We start from the raw sequence: 20,120 nt of genomic DNA, 5'->3' as shown, positions 1-20,120 counted from the left end.
TCTGTCCTTGGATGGCGTGTTTTTAGCACGTGCATCTGACAGATTCCCGGTGTGATATTAAGCTGTGCCCTCGGTGGTCTAAACTTAGAGAAAAAAATATCCTTAAATCTTCTCAATTTTAACTTTGCCACCCTGTTTTTTTTTTTATTTGTTTGTTTTGCTTCAGGACTTAGCTTTAGAAAGGAGACAGATTAGAGAAAGCATTTTGGAAATCAGCTCAGAACACCAGAAGAATTTGTCGTTTGCTCGGCGGGATGGCGGCGTGGAAGGAAGGCATGAAAAGCTTGTGTTCCCTTGGGAGGAGATGTCTGGTGGGCAGCCTGTGTCTGTGTGCTGCCACCTCCTAAGATCTCCTAAATGAACTATCCTAAAGCAGAGGAGAGCTGCCAGGTGTGCGTTACCAGGTTCTTGAGAAGCCCAGGGAGTTTCCAGGCTGGGACATAAAAGGTGGAGGAGACACAGGTCCTGGTGTGGAATGCCAGTGGCCTCCATAGTGGAAATTAGTTTCACTTTCTTGCTTGCCTTTTGATGGTGAATCACCAGGAAAATGAAGAAAGGCCAGGTTGGAGAGGGCTTGGAGCAACCTGGGATAGGGGAAGTGTCCCTGCCCATAGCAGGGGGGTGGAACTGGATGACCCTTTAGGTCCCTTTTTCACCCAAACCCTTCCAAGAGTAGATGAAAACAGTAAGGATAGATTCTTGCATAATCTTTATGCTGGTGAAGATGCAGCTCTGCTGTGCTTATGTTTCACAGGCAACGTCCCAGTAATGCACAAAAGATAAAAACCAGCAGTGCAGTAACAGCAGGAAAAGGTAAATACGAGAATGAGGGGTTTTTCTTAAACTAGTAGTGGTGTGTTTACAGACACCTGGGGGTTGATGAACTCCTGAGGAAGTTACCTGGTAGCAGGACCTGAGAGGAGATATTTTGGTAGGTGCAGATGGCAGTGGCTTGTCTTGCAGAAACACGTTTTGCCCAAATCTCTAAGGGCTTGAACTCCAGACTGCCTCCTTAGCCCTTGGAGCATCTGGACGGGGAATGTTTGCACGTGCCATGGGCCTGTGTTAGCTGAGGGCTGATTTTTGGTGGAGGCTTTGCCCAGCTTGTCAGGTTGTTCTGCTTTCAGCACCAGCCTTGTGGTTTGCCCACTCCTGGAGAGCAGCAGCTTGGGCAGAGTGGCTGCAGCCCCCATGGGCAGTGCCTGTGCTTCTCCTGGCCATACAATCGTGGAATGGTTGGGCTTGGGAGGCACCTTAAAGCCTTAAAACCCATCCCATTCCACCCCATGCCATGGCAGGGACACCTTCTACCATCCCAAGCTGCTCCAAGCCCCATCCCAAACTGGCCTTGGGCACTTCCAGGGATGCAGGGGCAGCCCCAGCTGCTCTGGGCACCCTGTGCCAGGGCCTGCCCACCCTGCTGGGGGAGATTCCTTGCTGCCATGGGCAGAGGTGGAAGCACAGCAGCTGCCTGTTTATAGCCTGCTGAAAAGCTGGAGCTGCCTTAAACAGCAGCCTTAAACCCATGGGGCTGCAGGGGGGAGGAGCAGGACTTGTTCAAAACAAAGGTTAAAGTTGCCTGTGGGTTTAGCTCAGTTTGCTCTCTTTATCTCTCTTTCACATGCTTTCTGGGGAATGGACTTTTAAAAGCCAGCTTAAGGTGTATCTGTGATGCAGAAACTTGCTGCAGTGCCTGGAACTTGTCCTCGAGGTTCATTTGCAGGTTTCACATCAGGGGAAGCTGCAGACTGTCTATACCTGGAGTGCCCAAACACCTTGCAAACCTATGGGCAAGCTAACTTGCCCATAAATACGTAAGATGGGCTAAATCAAATATTTCAGGAGTTTTCCTTCATCTTGCAGGGTTCCCCTCGTGCTGGTGTGCCACGCTGTGCCTTCGTAGGGTCCCTGTAACCAGCTGTCCCCATGTGCCACTGTGGGCCAAGTGATGCTCCCTCCAGGGTTTGAGACCCTGAGTGCTCACTGCCCAGCTGTGCCAGCTTAACCTTGGGGTTAAAACACTCCCTTGGTGTCCTCCTCCAGCCAAAGAAGTGTTTGTGCGCTCCTTGGCATTGTGTATTTATATTTATATATTTAAAAAAATATGAACCCCAGCTCTTGGGACTGTATTTCACTCGTCTGGTACCCGTGGTTGAGTATACACAAAGGAGTTCATTTGCTCAGTGGGATCTGTTGCTGGCCTGTTTCAAACGGCAGAGCTTGTCCCAAACCACAAGGAAATATTAATTGAACATTTTATTGGGCCACTGGCAATGCCATTTGTTAAATATTTGCCAAGTATTCTTCATGCTGGCTTCTTCAGTGGTGTCACATTCTACTTCATCGCTCTGCCAGTTCACCTTTAGCTCGTTTCCAGTTTTCCCATCACTTTTCCATCCTCTTTTTCAATCCTGCTAACAAGTCTACGTGGGTTTGGATTTTATCAGAGTCCTGCTGGAACCCCTTGAGTTTGTGCTTTTGTAAGGATGTGTTTCAGTGGGCAGAGAAGCCAGTGGGATTTGTCTTGTCACTGAATTCACAATTGCCTTTCAGTTTTGAGCCCCCTTCCCTCATGGACAGCTTCTCCCTTCCATTTACCTTTGCTTCCAGTTTCCCCAGTCCAAGCATGCCATGCAAGGAAACAGAGCAGTGCAAGGTTCCCATCACTTGCTGAGCTTGGGGGGAAAAAAAACCCATAAAAATATGTGTGTTTGCCTCAAATAGCCGAAGCTGACAAACAGCTGTCTGCTTTAATGATTAGAAATGTGGCAATATGGGTAACCAGTAAAAGGGGTAAACAGCCTTTTAAAATACTAAAGTAAAAGCTGTGTGTGCTGGAGGGGGAAATGGCTGGTAGCATTTTGGGTCGATTTAGGTTGTCTCAAATATATATATATATGTATTTTTTATATGTATTTGAGGCAACCTAAATCGACCCAAAATGCCTATATATGTGTGTATATATATATGTATATATAGGTATATGTGTGTATATATATATATGTGTGTGTGTGTGTATATATATATATATATATAATATATATATATAGCCTATATTGGATGCTTGGATGAAGAAACTCCTCAGAGCCCTCCTGTAATTAATGCCACTTGCATTTTGATTGTGTTATGCACAAGGCCCAAGTGGGCCAGGTTTACTTTCTCCTGCAGTGGACCGTGTTGATAAAGCAATATATAACAGATGATTCATGAAGTGCTGCTTGTCATTGCCAGGGCTGCTTGAATAGCGAGCAGATTTTGGGCAATGCTTCTTCACCGGAAAGATTTGGGCAGTTTAAACTGAGAGGAGGAGGAGGAGGAGAGAAAAATCTGCGCTGTATTTCTGGCTGTCTTAAAGGAGCTGCCTCAGAGCGTTTAGGAGAAGTTGGTGGGGGGAGAACGGGTGAAATAAAGGGGGGGTAGAGAAGCAGGAAAGCACACGGAGGTTGCATAATGATGTTGAAAAAGGGAACAATTAGAAAAGGATTGTAAAATCTCTTGGAAAGCCTCTGTGGTTTTCCCTTTGCAAGGAATTACAGCTTGGCCTTCCCCTCTGAAAATTCAGGCATTCATTACTGGGCACATCTTGATCAGCTTCATGTTTTTTAGCTCATTTTGTGTTGGATATCACCTCAGAGAAGTTTGATGAAAATGTGCCTCCAAGAGGCATCTCCCAGTGCAGAGGAATTTGTGTTGGCTCGTGGGTCTGGACTCAGCCCTCTGCCCTCCTCATCAGTGGCTGAACCTTTGTTCATCACATAAGAAGCATTTAAACCCCAAAACGTTGCAATTTGAAAACTGGATCTTTGGCTCCAGAGAATCCTTTTTTTTTTTTTTTTTTTTAGTTTGGCCAAAATTAGGTTATCTTAATTTAGTTTGGTTTTCTAATAACAAGCCAGTTATTTCATCTGTCTGTGTATCTATCTGTCTGTATCTGCTGCAAGAAGAATTGTGTTTCAGGGGTTTTATTTTCTGCTCTCACAGGATAAAATAACATTCAGGGGCTGAGCATCCCAGCCTGGGTTTTGGCAGCACAGCAAAGTGTTGTTTTAAATGTCTTTTTAAGCGTGTCACTCCTTCATTCCGGGGAGCAGTGACATCCAGCTGAACTGAACTCCATGTATCTTTCATGAGCAGTGAAAAACCCTGATATTTCACACATAGGAAATAATTCACTTTATTAATTTTTCTGGAGAAGTGGCGCTTTAATGAGGTGTCTGTCAGCGAGACTTAATTACAGTTAAATTCTGGGAGCATTAGTACACTGTGTCTTGTTCCCTGTGAAATGAACTTCCATTTGTCACGTGAGCATTGGTTTGCTGATAGAATTTGTGTTAACTTGGAGGAATAGCAGTTACTCATAACTGGGCTGTCACATCCTTCTCCTGCCTGGATTTTCCTGCTGTGCTCCAACAGCTTCTGTTGCGTTTGCTCAGGGAAAATCATGCTCAGCTTGGTTTTGGGGTTGTGTTGACAAAATTTCATCTCCAAGAAAAGCCTGAAATAAGGAATTAATCCTGGTGTGTGCTGTTCCCAAGAAATTCCCAGGAGTGTTTGTCAAGGCATTTGGAAGGTTACGTTTCCCCCCCATGGGAGCTACAGTTACCTAGCTCTTGCTACTGTTTGTGGTGGATTCTGGTGAAGTCCTCAATGCAGGTGCTTCTCCTGGAGAGCCAAAAACACGGGCTTGCCTTTTACTGCAGGTCCATGTGCGTGTGGAGGGCTGAGGTTTGCTTCTCTGCTCAAATAATGTGCACGAGAGTGAAGAAAAATTGCATTTTTCTCACCTTTATAACAACGAGGGTCGTGCAAACTGGAAGAGTCTGTGAGTTTTGGCCTTGGGAGCTCAGGGCAGGGAGAGGTAGGCACTACCTTAATCATTCCATGAATGTGGGCAGGGTCTCTTGTCTTTGCTCCTTGTGCAAAGCAGTTCTTCCTCACTACCTGATGCATGGGGAAAAAAATAAATAAAATAAATTCCTCTCCATGTCGATGCTGTTGTGCATTTCTCCTACCCAAGACAGATTTCCTGTTTGAGTCAAATAGCAGGGCATTGGTTGGGAGGAAATGTTCTTTACTTATTCATTTCCACAAGTGATACCTGCTGTCAGATCCTGGTGGGGGCTGAAGGACGCATTTGAGTCAGGACTGCCTCTCACAAGATATTGACCTGGAAGCATGATCAAAGGAGAAGGGAGAGGACTAGAAAGGAGTATTTATTCTGATTGTACGTGGTAGGTACCTACTGCTTCCTTGGGGGCTGTGTTTGCCTCTCCTTGTCAGGCTTTTCTTCATCCCCTTGCTCATCCCTCTTCAGCCTCAGATGGAGGCTTTGAGGATGGGCTTAAGCATAACAGTGAATGAAATATTTAACATTAGGAAAAACACTTCCTGCTTGAAGCTTTGCAAAAACCACCAGCTTGTGACAGGGTAAAGCAATCTGAGGTTTTGTGTTATAAATTATCAAACCTGCAGAAAAGCTGGAGACTTCTGGGTCAGTGGGCAAAAAGGCTTGATGTGATTTCAGGGCAAAGTGTGGCTCTGTCACTGGCTGCTTTATGCCTTGCAGAAGATGGCCTTGTCATTGCAGTCTTGTTCAGGAGGACATTCTGTGAGCTGCTGAGAGTAGAAAATACTTCTACTGTGCAATTTTCTGAGCCACCCTTGCAGATTTTGGGTGGATTTACACAGATTACACAGTCTTGTTCATCTCAGTTGCTGTGTCTGGGTGTCTCTTACTGCTGTTACCTCTACTAGGTTGTGTTCTGTCAACAGAAAAAGGTGATGGTGGTACCTGCTGGATCTGATTCTGTTGTTTTACAATTGCACTGAAACAACAAGCCATAGTCAAAAGAAGGCAAGTGTTGGTATTTAGAACGTGAAAACCACCTCTGACCCCAGAAAGCTGATGATAAAGCTGGGCAGGAGCCTCACTTTGTACACTGGGGCACTTCTTGTCTGTGCTGCTGGTTAAGGGCTCGATCCTGCACCTGGTGAGGCCAGCAGGGATCTCCCCTTTGCTTTGAGCTGGCTGTGAGCGGTGTCCCCAAACTGCAAACATTCATGGGGACCTGCAAGGGGCAAGCTCTGGGCTCTGCTGGGCCAGCACAGCTCTCTGGCCGGACACTTAGAGTGACATCAGGAGGAATTTCTGCCCTGAAAGAGTTGTCAGGATGTGTCACCATCCCTTGTGCCACTGGTGTGTGCAGCTGGGAGAGCCCCCAGGGGCCACTGCTGGGTGGCAGCCACGGGGTGACACCAGCCTTGAGTGGCCACCAAAGCCAAGTGTCCTCCTGTCAGCTGACAGCACCAGAGTCACAGCTGAATTCTGTTTGGCACCGAAAGTGTGCTGCTTCTGGGCTTTGCTCTAAAAATGCTGGGCTAAAAATAACCTGCTGTGCAGGGATGCTGGAAGCAGGGGAGCAAATGGAGAACTTGAGCACAGAACAACATAAGGCTTGGCTGGCTGCAGGGATGGGGTGGTGGGGCAGCAGCCGGGCCAAGGCAGGACAGCTGTGCCCAGGGGAAGGAATGATTCCCTGGGAAGGGGAGGAGGAAGTGAGGGAGCTGAGAGTGGCAGGTAGACATTGAACTCTTGTGGCTGCCCCACTTCAAAGGGAGCGGGCCATAAAAACCCCAACAGCGGTTGGGTGAGGAAAATTGCACCTCAGATATGAAATCCTGCCCTGTAACAGCCCAGCCAGGCTGGCCTCGTGCAGGTCCTCTCAGAAAGGGGACTTGGGGCTGCTCAGACAGTGCAGCAAAAAAAAAAACCCCAACCACTGGTGTTTAATGGGGTGTTCAGCTCATTGCAAATGGCAGCAAACCTGAGCTGGGCAGGAATGAGAGCAGCTCCTTGCAGCAGGCTTGTCACCCTCCTGGGACAGGGATACCCAGCCATCGTGCACTTCCCATGCCTGCATCTTCCCAAGTGCCACTATGGCATGAATGACATTCCCCACATTCTTTCCTTAGCTGGAAGGAGCTGATCAGGCCCCGGGGTTGGGAGTCATGCTGGAAGCTCAGAGATAGCTCAGGCTTTAGCTCTTGGCCTCTCCCTTCCCTCTTCCCGAGGGTATTCATGGGGTGGGATGCCCCAGTCCAAGGAGCTGGATATGGACATCTGATCCTCCTTGCTGCCTTTTTGCTCCAGTAGGAAAAACCTTCAGTGTCTGCAGTCGCTGGCTGAATGTCTAAGAGGAGCAACTTAGACTGTATTTAAATAAATAAAAAAAAACCAGCATATTTTTGGCAATAATTTAGACTTTTGCTGTAAACTGTCTACATTCCCTGGGGGATGAGGTCTCCTTTTGAGAAAATCTGTTCTGGATTCAGCATGTTTGACAATTTCTTTGTGTGACTACCTTCAGGTTTTTGTTTTGGTGGGGTAAATGAGCACAATAATGTGTGTGTGCTTCTAAGTGCTCAGCTTGGGGGTTTATTTCTGATTTTTTTTTCTTTAAAATATCGAAACCCTCTCTTCAGGATACCAGGACTGACAAGGTTTGCGTTCCAGTATTGCAACACAAGGTGTTCTCTGTTTCAGACTGTAAATATTTATCTCTTGTCAAAGCAGAGCAGTTACTATTGGGAACTGATCTGGCATGTGAAAAGGTTTTCCTTAAGGAATTTGTTTCCTTTTATTTACAGTGTTATCGTATATTTCAATTCCAGGGCCTCAGCATATAGCTCTGAGGCTCCTTCCCAGCACTGGCAGCTGAAATGGGAATGATGGCAGCCTGGGGACAGGGATAAGGGAGTTCTGAGCACGGGCTGGAGCCAGAGCGTGGCTGTGGAACCCAGGCCAGGTCCTGGTGCTCTCCTGCAGCGCTGCCTGGGATGGATGGAAGGGGCACAGACTGAGCTCAGGTGTTCCCTGCGCTGTTCCCTCCTGGAGCAGGCCCTCCCTGCCCTGTGCACGTCTCTGCCTCTCCTCCTGCTTTGTCATAACCTTCCTGCTGCGCTGGGAGCCCTCTCCAGCCTCCTCCTGTTGTGTTTGCCACAGGTCTGGGGATGGGTTCCTGCTGCTGGGAATTCCTGACATCTCCCTGCAGCGCCTGGCGTGGCTGGGGAAATTGTTCCTGTTGTGTTGTGCCACACGTGGGAGGCTTGTTCAGCCTGCACAGGTCTGGGGTTTATTTTTTACATCTCCCTGGCTTCTGTACATGCTGATTTTTTGATGCTGCTGGTTGCTTTAGTTCTGGATACCCTTGCCTGTGTGCTGGAGTCTCTGAGGAGGGCTGCAGGCTGTGCTGTTTTCCCTCTCTCAGGGAGCAGCCTCATGCAGTGGAATTGGTTATTGAGGCTGAGTTCAGCCCCTGCCGTGGCAGGGCAGAGCTGCTTTTGCTTTTGTTTAGCAATGTGCAAAATGCATACCTCAGACTAGAGCCGGCGCTGGCCTTCGAGCTCATCTCGCTGATTCAGAGCTGGTAGGCAGATAAAATGGAGTGAAAATAAGAAATGCTTTCTTTGCCTCTGGTGTTTGAATATACAGCTGTTTATTTCACATGTATATACTTCATGAGCACAAATCATGTCTGCATTTAATATTTTCATGCATCCCTATTTCTGCCTGGTGTGTCTGTCCAAACCCCAAGGACAACAGATGGATGTCCAGGGAATGCCTTTATCATCTCCTGAGTTTATCATCGCTATCAGGTCACATCAGCTTCAGTCCTTGCTCTCTAATCTGTCTCCAGGGATGCACACTCCATGCACCCTTTCTTTTTCTCCTCTCTGGCATCTCGTGTGAGATTTGCAGTTTGTGGCTTCGGGGCAGCAAGCCCTGTGCTGGTTTGGGGAAGGGTTTGTGGCTGGGACTGGATGGATGCAGCTTTTCCAGGCTGGTTTATGGCTTTATGTGGAGTTTTTAACAGCACTTCCAAATCAGACTGCTAAAAGGTAAATGGCCAAAGTTATTCATAAACACTGTGATAGTCAGAGTGGAGACTCTGAATAGAAAGCTTTGTTCAGGATTTCCTGGAGTGAGAAGTGAAGCTGTCTTGGTCAAAGGGAGCGCTCTATGTGGATTCAGTGCCAGGCTTATCTCTCTTGTTTAATGCGATATATTTGAGCAGAATCAAAGTTGCTTCTGAGTGTTACTGGCAGAAATGGCAGCCTATTTGCATATTTACTGGCTTCTGGGAGTCTAGATATGTCAGCAGCCTCTGCTCCTTTTCACTCGATCTTATCTCCCCATTCCATTTCAGGCAAGAATTCCTGCAATCTCCTTGCCCCCGCCCCAGCCCTGAAGTGTGCTTTGCATGCCGAGTGCTCTGAGCTAATGGGACTCTGTTTGCTCTGCAGCGGCCCTGCCATTTGCTTCACTGGAAAGCTGGTGCTGAAATGTGGATGTTCAGCTGCCTGACAAACCGAGGAGGTGCCTGGCTTTCCCTCGGGAAGGGCTGGAGGTGGCTGCAGGCATTGGCTCTCAGGCCATTTTTTCCCCTCTGCTGTAATGTAACTTATTAATCATTATGTTCGTAAGAAACACAGAGTCGTTTAGGTGGAAAAGTTCTGTGAGATCATCAAATCCAGCAGTTCCCCCAGCACTGCCATTAACCCAAGTGCCACATCCACATGGCTTTTAAACCCCAGGGATGGGGACTCCACCGCTGCCCAGGGACTGACAGCTCTCTCCACGCAGAAATTTTCCTAAATATCCAACATTAACCTCCCCCATTAACAACCTGAGGCTGTTTGCTCCTGTCCTGTCACTTGTTACCGGGGGAAAAGACCAGCCCCAGCTCAGCAGAACCTCCTGTCAGCGACAAGATGGATCCAGATTAAGGCTTACACACAGAGTCTTTGGATTTGTGTTGTTTTCCCCCTGTGTTCTGTCCCGTTCATTTATTTCAGAGTATCCCAAGCAGCAGGTGGTAAGGTGGATAGGGTGAGAGGAGATCCTGCAGAGCAGAGCTTTGGTGGCCAATGGCAGCTTATCTGGAAAGCCCAGCGATTCCTCCTGCTCCAGAAGCTGGAGCTGTTCGCCAGAAGTTACAGCAGGAGGTTTGGGAGCATGCAAAGGCGCAAAATGCCGAGCTCCAGGAAAGTGAATCAAGACCCCGAAGGTTGGGCTTTGATGTTTTTAGAGGCTGAAGAGGGACAAAAGCAGGTGTAAATGACTTTGCTTCATTCCCACCCCGAAAGAGGAGGCAGTTGCAGGGAGGAGTGTTCTGTCTGTGCTGTTTGGTGTGAAAAGCCATAAAGGGCTTGGAGGTGTTGGTGCATGAGAAGCTCTGCAGCCCAGAAATCCCAAACCCTGGGCTGCAGCCAAAGAGCTGTGACCAGCAGGGAACGGGGGATTCTGCCCCTCTCAGGTGCCCCAGCCCTGGGCCCAGCACAGGGAGCACCTGGAGCTGCTGGAGAGAGTCCAGAGGAGGCACCAGAGATGCCCCAAGGGCTGGAGCCAGGCTGGCAGAGCTGGGGGTGCTCACCTGGAGAGGAGAAGGCTCCAGGGAGAGCTCAGAGCCCCTAAAGGGGCTCCAGGAGAGCTGGAGAGGGACTGGGGACAAGGCATGGAGGGACAGGGCACAGGGAATGGCTCCCACTGCCAGAGGGCAGGGAAGGATGGGAGATTGGGAATGAGGAATTGTTCCCTGGCAGGGGGGGCAGGCCCTGGCACTGCCCAGAGCAGCTGTGGCTGCCCCTGCATCCCTGGCAGTGCCCAAGGCCAAGATGGAGGGGCTTGGAGCCACCTGGGCTAGTGGAAGGTGTCCCTGCCATGGTAGGGGTGGAATGGGATGACTTTAAGATCCCTTCAAACACAAACCCTACGTTAGGGCTCTAAGGCTTCCTTGAGGACACAGAGTTGAAATCCCTTTCTGGCTGGTGACTGGCAGTTTTGTAAAACACACCTTAAAGGCCCCCATGGCAGGTACTGTGCCAGTCCTTGAAATATGTCCAACCTTTTTATGGCTTTACAGTCCAGTTTTCTTATTGCCAAGAGCAATTCCAGTTTGCCTCGCTGTGTTCACATCAAACAGGCAAAATGGGCCATATAAAACGTAAATCCTAAAGGAAATGGAGCTCTTCCTTCACACTGGGTTAAAGAACCACTGTGATGTTGGGAGCAGCACCTGGAAAGGGGTTTCCCAAAAGTTTGCTGGCCTTTGTCAAGGTAACCTGCAGGTACTTCTTTAAAGGGTTTGATGGTGTTATAAACCAGATAAATATATAATAAACAACCTGAAACCTCCTGGAGTCTGAGGTGCCAGTTGCTCCTTCCTTGCCTTTCTTGCTTGTCAGCTTTAAAGACTGCAATATTTGCCTGAAGATTCTAGTTTTCATTAAAGGGTGATGCTGGTTATGAGAAATGTAACCCTGTTCAGAGGGTGGAGCAGAGGAACTCACAGGTTTGTGGTGATTTACTTGGTTTCCTATCCTGGCTGTGGATGCGGCTGGAAAATGTTAATTGTGCTTTTAAACTGGAAACGGTGGCACCCCCGTGAATATAAAACTAAATATTTATTTCAGCTTCCTGTGGGGATTCCTGCCCCTTCAGTTATCAGCAGTCTGGGACTTGGGAGTCTCAGCAGCTTTGGCAGAGGAGCCAGGGCTGAGCAGAGTGCCCAGGAGTGCCCTGTGAGCATCCCTGAGGGATGATCACAGCAGCAGAGGGATGCTGTCAGTGGTTACAGGTTTTCCCAACTAATAAAAGTAAATTATATTGCACTTTAAAGGCAAAGTTCTGAGTTCTTGCTTTGTTTGGTGCATTATCCTTCATGCTTGTATGTAAAATTTGGATTTAGGTGAGGATCCTTTGAGTAAGATACACAAGACATGTTTATTGGCTATAGGAAAACAGGCCCTTTAAAAGGAGAAATGGCAGAGTGGCACCACACACTGGGGTTTGGATGAGATGCCCTTTCCAAGCCAAACCACTCTGGGATTCCATGATCCCCTGCAGTTCATTGGCACTGGGGTCTGGCTGCTTGGGAAGGAGCAGTGTTTTGGTGTCATTATTGGCATTCAGTGCCAATGATACCCAATAACACCAATCATAATGATACCCAATGATACCAATAATTCAGTGCCAGGTAGGAGGGATAAAACATGCAGAGTTGTAAGCCTTGGAGCCTGTGGTGAGGTCCCCAAGCTTTTGTGGGCGAGGGTGTGCTGTGCCAATGAGCTGGGCACCAGCCAGGGTGTGGAGGGTGCTCCCTGAGCTCTGCCCACATTCCTGCCCTGTGGGCTGGGAAGCACAGCCTGGGAATGGGGGGCAGAGTTATGGGAGACAGGGGGACAGCAGTGACACGGGATGTCCTCAGACTAAACAGTGCTTCTGGAGGTGGGCAGTGTTGGAGCCAGTAACTGAGGCATGGAAAATGTAATAAACACGGAGTGGAAGTGGCTGCTCCAGAGAGAGTGCCTGGATGAGGCTCTGTGGAGGGGGACCCAGCCCTGGCTCACGCTGGGGCCAGCAGGTGATCCCAGGCAGCCTCTGGAGCAGGGCACAGCCCAGGGGAGCTCGGCCTGGCACCGTGTGGTGGCTCCTGGCTGGTTTGATGTGCTGGCAGAGGCTGTGCTGCAGCTGAGAGCGCACGGGCTGCTGTGATCTGTGCCCGTGTCACTGTTCTGCAGCAGAGGGCTGAATGTCCACTCCACGGTGATGCAACGTGTTTGTGGAGACCTTGGGGCATGTTTCTGTCCCAGAGCATGCCAGAGGTCAGCACTGCCAAAGCCACGGGGGCAGTAGGTGGGAATGGCAGCGAGGTTAACACGGGGCACCACAGAGCAGCACGAAGCTTCTGGATCAAAGTGGCCCTTCCAGAAAAGGACTTGAGGAAATGGAAATGTCTCACCAGACAAAAGAACTGCACGAGCTGGGTGGCAGGCTTGCTTGAGCGTTCAGACCAAATTATTTTCTCTTGGTAATCAGATAGCATTCAATTAAAAAAAAAAAAAAAGAGAGAACTAGGCTGACCTTAAACAATGTTTGTTCTTTAAAAAAAAGTCAATATTCTTTTTCCAAGTTAATGAAAGTAATTAACAGTGATTGATGACACATGTACTCAGCTATTTTATGCTGGGAGACCAGATGGGTTAGGCACAGCTAGTGACCAGTAATTCTGATTCCTTGTCAGAAGGAACAAGAAGTTCAGATGTGGCTGGAACAGCTCAAGTACGTGAAGAGAAAAGGTAAATGTTTTTCTCTCTGCCTTTGCCTACCTGAGGAGCTGAAAAACAACCCCAGGTAAAGAATTGCTTTCAGCCAGTGAGGTGAGCTCCCTATCTGCTGGCCACACAGCCTGTTCCTGGCACTGAAAATGTTGTTGGGGGGATTCTGGTTAAAAATAACGTGGAATTATAGAATTACAGAAGGGTTTGGGTCAGAAGGGACCTGAAAGACCATCTAGTTCCACCCCCCTTCCATGGTTCAGGTTCCAACCTGGCCTCGAATATTCCATTTTTAATCACTTCTCAGTCAAGCATGTAAAAGGAGTTTTGATTTTTCTGCTCCTGAGTAGTGTGTGCAGTGAGGGTGATCTGCAAGGCAGGGATGAAGAAGCAGGATAAACTCCCAGTCTGCATTCACCTTCTGTCGAGCACTACTTCCAGCTATCTGACTTGGACTCCTTCAAACGTGGAAACAGTAGGATGGAGCAAAGACTTGGAATGGGGAGAGGAGAGGGCCTCAGCAAAAGCCAAGGCAGTGGATTTTTATAGGTGGCTCTGCCCAATTGGTGCTGCCTCCTGCGAGGCTCCGGTAGCAGCTGGAACCGGCTCCCGAGGCAGACTTTTATCCTTTCTCCCTCCCACGCGGATCCATCTGTGAGACTGCTTGTTCTTGCTGCTCTTGCTGAGAAACTGGATTGAGCTCAGAAGCATCCTGCTCTTTCAGACCCTCTGCCAGAGTCTTGCTAGTCAAGGAGGGCTCTGTATTCCTGCACATTCGCACAGTCCCAGGTTCCAAACAGGCGGTTCTGAATCTGCAGCTCTTCCTGCTCAACTCCGAAAAAAATCATTCCCAAGCTGTTGGTCACTTTAACCTGGGGCTCCCATGGGGTGAACATGAGGTGGCATTTCCAGATTTGCTCAGGATCTTTTGTTCAGAGTTGTGGGTAACACTTGGGAGGGTTTAGGTTCACTCCTCGTGCACTTGGTTGTTCCCAAAGTGGTTTTGCTTCTCTCTGTGTTTGGGATGCCTGCAGTGGTTTAGACATCAATTCTTGTCGAGGTCTAAAAGCTGCTGAGAGATCTGCCCAGTGGTATTGCTGTGAAATCTGTGGAAGCAGAAATCGTGTGGATATTCCTGTGTGTTCCTAGCAAGGAAGGAGAAAGGGCACAAAGCTTTGGTGGTTTTGGGTGTCCACCAGATTATTTTTCTTTCTAGGCTGTGCAGGCACCTTCAGTTTTCAGAGCAGCTGCAAGTGCTGGTCAGGGTGGTGATTTGCAAAAGTGTCTGTGCAAGGTACCATGAGGGATTTCCTCAGTTTGAAACTTCTTGAGGAAAATACTGCCAGGGCCACACTCAATAATGTCAGTTTTGTGTTAATTTGACATAGAAGTGGGCAAAGGGTGTTTTCACTTTCACTGAGATACCATGTTTTCAGTTTGGGCTGGTGTCTCAGTGCTTGGACTTCCACCAGAGCTCAGTCTGAGCACCTGACTTTGAGACAGAACTGAAAAGAGCTTGGGAAAAGCAGCTTTACTCAGGGAATCTGTGTGATTCCCTGGAAATCAGCTGTGGAGCGTTCCATGACTATAAGAAGCAAAAGGCTGGGAAACTGTAGAAAGCATTTTCCTTGATTATTTTTGTGGACAATTTCTGTTACATGTAATTAGATTAATTATTTCCACCTAGGTTTTCCACGCTTCCATAGCTGCGGATTTGTTCCGATGTTAATAAAGCAGCTCATAATTAGTTAATAGTGTCTTGCCATTTGTGGCTGTTCATTTTGTTTCTGACGGTGACTCCAGTGCAGGTATAGCACTGCTTATATTGCAGGGCCTTGTTTGGGGAACAGTGTCAGGGTTGCTCGTGGAATAGTGGCAGGATTGCTCGTGGAACAGTGGCAGGATTGCTTATGGAATAGTGGCAGGATTGCTCCCAGGGGCTGTCCAGGAAGGCACTGCAGCTCCTGGGTGAACTGGGGAAGTTTGCAGCAGGCGTTGCTGGAATCACACACACTAAAATTGACCATGTAGGACCAATGTGCCCAGAGCTGGGATCCCTGCTGGTGTCACCACACAGAACCTGTCAGGAGGTCGCAGTGTTTGGTGTGAGCTGGAGAGTGGAAGTTCCAGGGAGAGGCAGAAGCACAGTGTTTGTTCAGCTCTGGGCTATCATGTGAGAGCCTCTTCTGATGGCTGCCTGGGAAAAGTCAGCGTTTGCTAAACAAATGCACTGGGGCTGATTCCTTGAAGTGCTGCCGTGTTCCTGAGGTGCTCTGGGTGTTTGAATCACCGTGCTGAGCGTTTGATCTCAGATGCAGGCACCTCTGTGCTGCTGCTGCTGCTGCAGGGAAACCGTGTGTTTGGCCAAGATGGGATGTCCTGGCAGAGAGGGCTGGACTGGTCAGTCTGGATCCTCCTTGCCAGGGCATGTTTGTACCTGGTGTTCCCTTGGAGAGGAGATCTTGGTAACAGCTCCTCTCGCTTGGGTTTCCTCTTTAATTGTCATTACACAGCTCTAACTGCAGTGAAGGCTTCAGTGCTCACACTGCTTGTGCTCCCTGTCCCCCTTCCATGAGGATTCCTGAGTTTTGTGTCCGCACTTCCACTTGCCAGTATTTCCCTTCGCTTGCTGAGTGCAGGTGTGGAAACTGGAAAGAATCTGATATGTGGTTTCAGTTAACAGAGCAAAATTTATATTTTGGGAGATGGGGCTGTCACGTCCGTGTGGGACAATGCAGGGCTGGGTTGGTTTGGTGACTGTAGGCTGGTGTTCAAATGAGATTTTAAGGTTTTTAAAGGTCTTTAAAAGTTCTTCATTGCCACGTTCTCCAGCAGCATCCAAGAGGATGTACTTTGGGAGGCCTTTCACAACAGGACATGCCCATGGTGACACTTCTCAAGCAGTGACTTGTCTCGTGGGTTTCCTGGCCTCCTGCACTTGGTGTTTGTCCTCTTCCATAAGAAATTTGTCCATTTGCTTTTGGAATTCAGGAAAACTTTTGGTTTTTCCAGCACCCCCAGTCAGTTTCTCAGTGCAGGTAAAGAGGAGCAGGTAATGCAGAGAGCACACTTCAAATTGTGCTTTTTCCAAATTGTGGACCCTTTCCTTCCTCCTGGGTCCGCTCAGCTTCTCACCCAGAAAAAGCAGAGGAAAAAGTTCTAGCTCACACAGAAATAGATGGAAAGCTGAATGATTTGTCTGTGTTAATCATGATTCTGCATCACTGTGATATCTTTAAGTCACCTCTGTCTGGGCTGCAGGTTTATTATAATCCGCTTCACCTTCATGAGAAGTTTGTACCACACCTCTGATGGTTTTCTTGCTCTTTTGAAACTGTTACACTGCTACTTTGAAAAGGAAGGGGAGTGTCCAGATCTGACAAAATCCACCTGGTTTTGGCGGAACTGGGCTAACACAGCAGCAAATTCGCTTCTTTATTGTTATTTTTCATTATTCCGTGGTAATCCAGTTGCTCTTCTGGCCACAGCTGAGCATTAAGCTGACAGTAGATTTTACAGTGTCACCTGCTGTTCTCACAGTGTGTGTTCAGAGACAGAAAACTGCTTAGAGACTCCAAACTCTTTGAGGAGGGTGTCTGAGGGTGTTTGAAGTTTGCAAATGCATTTCCTGGAAGAGGTGTGAGTATTGCTGGAAGAGCAGCTCTTGTGGGCCGTGCTTGTGCACCCTGCCCTCCTGGGGCAGATCCAGTGCAGCTGTGTTCTGCTGGAGAAGCAGGGGTTGAGGGGATGCTGTCTCAGGGCTCTGGGGGTCCTGGGGGCTGCTGCCACTCCTTTTGTCACCTTGCAAAGTGGTGGCTGGGAGATGGAGGTCCCTGGAGGGGAGGTGAGCTCGGGAGGCTGTTCCACACTGGCTCTGCTCTAAATAAAGCAGCCTGGCTTGGTGGAAGGTGTCCGTGCCCATGCCAGGGGTTGGGAGTGAGGTGGGCTTTGAGGCTCCCTGTGGTCACAGTGAATTGTTTCCAGGCACTTCTGAGCCTCTTCCTTCCCTGCTCTTTCCGTGTGTGGCTCCTGTATTGGCAGTATTTCATAAACAAACCCTGAGAAGCAGAGGCAGCTTTCCCCAGCTCTGGTTAAAGTGCAGGATCTGTTGTCAGAGGAGAGCTTGAATTGATGGAGCTCTGAGAGAGGCTGTGCCTCCCTTCAGCTCGGTGTGTTTGTGTAAACCCAGAGCTGTTTGCCTCTAAATCCAGCCAGGGAGGTAATTTTGGGGGAAAAATAACCATCTCATTGGAATTGATGTGTGCCAGGCAGGAGGATCAGCGGTGACGCCTTTTGGAAGGGGGTGGTGGTGGTGCTTCCATGGGTGCAGCACCCATGGTGGTGGCTGGAGAGCTTGTGGAGAGCAAACCCCAGGGTGCTGGGTGCTGCTGGAGTAGAGGCAGGATGTGGAAAGCCTTGCAGCATGCCTTTGTTCCACCGAGGGATGCTGGCAGCAGTGCTGCTGTGTCAGAGAGAGCTGGGCACCAGAGCTCCTGCTCCCCAGTAACCCGGCTGAGTCAGCCTGAAAGCCCAGCCCCAGGCCAAGATTCTTATCAGGGCTGGAGAGCAATGAAAGCTCTGAAAAATGGAGCTCTGTAAATAAAATTCTCTGGTGGCCCTCATTAGTGGTTGCTGCACATCTGGACTTGTGGCGGCGCAGAGGCACATCTGGAAGGGGCTGGGAGGAGGAAGGTGAATGTTCATGCTGCCACAGTCACAGAACCATAAGGGGTTGGAAGGGACCTTAAAGATCACCTTGTTCCACCCCCTGCACCTTCCACTATCCCAGGTTGCTCCAAGCCCCATCCAGCCTGGTCTTGAGCAGTGCCAGGGATGCATCCACAAGCTCCCCGGGCAACCTGTGCCAGTGTCTCACCACCCTCACAATAAAACATTCTTCCTAATACCTAAACTCCCGCTCTTTCCAGTGTGAGCCCATTATTCCTTGACCCTTCACTGCAGTTCCTGATGCAGAGTCCCTCTTTGGGCTCCTCAGAGCCCCTTCAGATAATGGAACTTTGCTTTGAGGTAACCAAGCATGCAACCTTCTCTTCTCCAGGCTGGGCAGCCCCAGCTCACTCAGTCTGTCTTTGACAGTAGGGGAGCTGCTCCAGGCCTCCTATCAACAAATCAATCTTGGGGCAGAACTGTAAAGTAAAAAAATAAAAGAAAAAAGCTTTGCCAGGCTTGGTAGTTTGCTGAGGCTCCCAGGCAGGGAGAAACGAGGTGCTTTGGCAGGGGCTGCAGCCTCTCAGTCTGTCCTGCAGGAATAGAGGCTCCTCTGGGGCTGTGACAAGGAGGTGACGGCACTCTGAGGCCGTGGCCACCCTCTGATCCAGGGATGTGATGAGGGTACAGCTGCTGATGCACCAGCCCCCATGGTTTTAGGGAGCCTGTGCTCTCAGGTGTGCCCTGCTAGAAGCAGCAGGCTGAAACAAACTGGCATTAAATGGCTCCTTGTGCTGTTGTTCCTGGGATTTTTAAAAATTCAGCAGTGACCAGACTCTGCAAACTCTCCTGCAGGGCAGGAAGCTTGATGATGCCAGTGCTGGTTAAGTGCTGTTTGCCAAGCCAGTTCTGCTGGGCACTTGCTGTGGTGCCACCCCTGCCCTGTCCGTGGCCGCTCTCCCGAGCCCTTCCTTTGCTCCGTGCCCAGGGATGTGCCAGCCCTGGCACGGTCCCCGTGGCCCTGCCAGCCCTGGCACGGTCCCTGTGGCCCTGCTTGCTGTCTGCCAGGCCAGCTCCTGTGGCCAGCAGGTGATCCTGGGGCTGGTGGCACGCTCTGCCTGGCTGTGCCCATCTCTGCTCCAGCCGGAGCCTGAGGTGCACCCCAAAAATCCAGCTCAGAACCTTTTGGTGCACCCCAAAATGCAGCAGGGAGCCTTGCTGTGCCCCGTCTGGCCCAGGCAGGGCTCTGGGGTGCCTCCTGTGTGCGGGGTGGCAGCGGGAGGTGGCCCTGAGCCAGTCCCTGCCCGTGCCTCTGGAACGATGCTCGGGCTGGACTCGCTGTTCCTCGGGACAGAGGTGATCGCCCTTGTCCTGGGAGGCACTGGAGCACAAGTTAAACAAACTCGGGGTTGTTTTTCCTTTTAATCTTATTTTTTTTTTCCTAAACGAGATAATTTGCTTGGAAAAGCCTCTAGCCCTCCTGATACCCGAGGCACAGGGAGAGAAAGCGTTTTACTTCTTTTAATTTAAGGGGTGTTTTGCTTGAGATGGTGGCAAAAGGACAAAGGTACAGAAGTTTTACAGGTGGAGGCCTGGCATTGGTCTGCATGGAGATCAGTGCAAGGGCCACCTGAAAATTACACTTTTGGGGGAGGTAATTTAAGACAGGGCTGCTGTGTCCTGGAGAGAATCATGGAATCACAGAGTGATTGGAAGGGACCTTAAAACCCATCTCATCCCACCCCCTGCCATGGGCAGGCACACCTCCCACTGTCCCAGGCTGCTCCAAACTCCTGGTCTTGAACCCTTCCAGGGGTGGGGCAGAAGTAGGAATGGATTAAACTGGTGGTGCTGTTGAATGGTTTTGGTGCTATTCGTTCAGTCCAGTCTCTTTGGGAAACTTTCACTGTTCATTCTTGTGCTGGGAAAATGAGGACAGGGAGATCTGGTAACTCCACTCCAAAGCCTTCTTGTCTGCAGCTGAGATGGCTTATGCTCCAACAGTACCTGCTGGTTTTAATGAAAATAAATTATGTTAGTATCTTGCTAATGCCTGGTCTAAGCTGACCCAGCTCTGTTTAACAGGATGTGCTGATTAATGGGACTGGAACATCTTGAACATTGGGGATGGCAGAGACCTGCAGGGATTGGAAATGACATTTAAGTGATTTTCTCTCGAATTTGACGCGTAACATGGAACGCGTTCCAGGCCTCTAAGAATGCAAGATGGGCAGAGAGGAACTTGGAGAGTGGTGGTGCTGAGACACTTGGGCTGCAGAGAAACAGCCAGTTAAAAGGGGTTTTTAATGAAGCACAGCAAGGAAGGGACTGTGTTC

This window comes from Geospiza fortis, unplaced genomic scaffold, assembly GCF_000277835.1.
Source record: "Geospiza fortis unplaced genomic scaffold, GeoFor_1.0 scaffold46, whole genome shotgun sequence".
In the NCBI taxonomy this organism is placed as follows: Eukaryota; Metazoa; Chordata; class Aves; order Passeriformes; family Thraupidae; genus Geospiza; species Geospiza fortis.
This window is presented reverse-complemented; position numbering follows the sequence as displayed.